Consider the following 1,206-nt stretch of genomic DNA (forward strand, 5'->3'; position numbering starts at 1 on the left):
GGGTGGGGCAGCCTCCAACACTTCCCTAGGGCTGAAGCCCAGGTTGCCATGGTTCCCTCCATCTACGGGCTGCCACCTCCCCTCCCAGGGATGGTAACAAGGTAATTTTTATTCTAAAGGGGGCTGAATCTAGCTGACCCAGTATCTCTCTGCCCTGCACTTGGTGGTGGTGGTGGTGGTGGGGTGTGTGTGTGCATGTGTGTATGTGTGTGTGTGCAGGTGCGTGCGTGTATGTGTGTGTGTGTGCATGTGTGTGTGTACATAGGGTGTGTGTGTGTGTGGGTGTGTGTGTGCATATGTGTTTCTCTGGGAACAGTTCCATTCCCCTCCCTGTCTGGTGGTTATTGTCATCCTGTACTAAGCATTTGTTGTTGGTACTGAAAAGTGAGCTTGTCAGCGTCACCACGGGACCAGAGTCCCTCATGCCCAGGAAGATGAAGTTGTAAACAGCAACACAGTCACTCTGCTTTAAGCCACTTCTGAAAATCTGTTGTCTACCAAAACGGATGGCTGCACTGAACCCACAGTTCTCACTTGGATGATTTCTTTGGTCATGAAATAAATGTTTATGAATCCAGGCTCACTTCAAGACCTCTTGCCGTATCCTTCTTTTGTTTCCATTATGCCTTAGATGTGACTGGATTCCAGCCACTTCCTTGTATATAGGTTTTGCATTAACCCACTGATGTGCAGGTCACCAGCTTTATTAATAATGTCAATGATCTCCCTCTCCTGAGTCAGTTAGATGATGCCACTGAGGATTCTTCTTTCATTCTACGGAATAGGGCTCAGCCCCAAGGGACAGAAAGGCGAGGGCCACCCAGCAGACCCAACCTCAGCCTCGGCCCACAAGAAGCTCCCTCAATAGCTAGTCCACAGGGATCATGACTGAGTCTGAATTTTTTTCAGTGAACCCAACTCCTGCCCAGTGTGTCATCTCTGTCCTGCCTGATGGTTGCCCCACTGTAGTCATGGATGTGAGCTGACAGGATTTTTTCTGGATTTAGGAATATGGCAATTCAAATGCATAAAAATATCCAGCTGAGCCAGGAGAAGTCCAGGAGCCTTCCCTGCTCTGTCAGGAATGAGGGCGGGTGGGAGTGGAAACCCCACTACGTGCGGCAGGCTTTCTCCTGTTAATAGAACCAGGGCATGCAGGAGCTGAGGGAGGCAGACTGGCCTCAGGTTTCTATCTCATTTCCCCAT

The 1,206-nt window shown here is 49.8% G+C and overlaps 3 protein-coding genes across 8 annotated transcripts in view; all 3 read right to left on the reverse strand.

Moving 5' to 3' along the window:
* Positions 1–1,206, reverse strand: part of LOC101585743 (immunoglobulin lambda-1 light chain) — a 734,743-nt gene that overhangs the window by 39,665 nt on the left and 693,872 nt on the right. The gene's annotated exons all lie outside the window — the stretch shown is intronic.
* LOC101592830 (immunoglobulin lambda-1 light chain-like) overlaps positions 1–1,206 on the reverse strand; it is a 475,660-nt gene that overhangs the window by 29,936 nt on the left and 444,518 nt on the right. The window lies entirely within an intron of this gene.
* LOC101586143 (immunoglobulin lambda-1 light chain-like) overlaps positions 1–1,206 on the reverse strand; it is a 289,018-nt gene that overhangs the window by 25,724 nt on the left and 262,088 nt on the right. The gene's annotated exons all lie outside the window — the stretch shown is intronic.

Source organism: Octodon degus, unplaced genomic scaffold, assembly GCF_000260255.1.
Source record: "Octodon degus isolate 3935 unplaced genomic scaffold, OctDeg1.0 scaffold00079, whole genome shotgun sequence".
NCBI classification, from domain to species: domain Eukaryota; kingdom Metazoa; phylum Chordata; class Mammalia; order Rodentia; family Octodontidae; genus Octodon; species Octodon degus.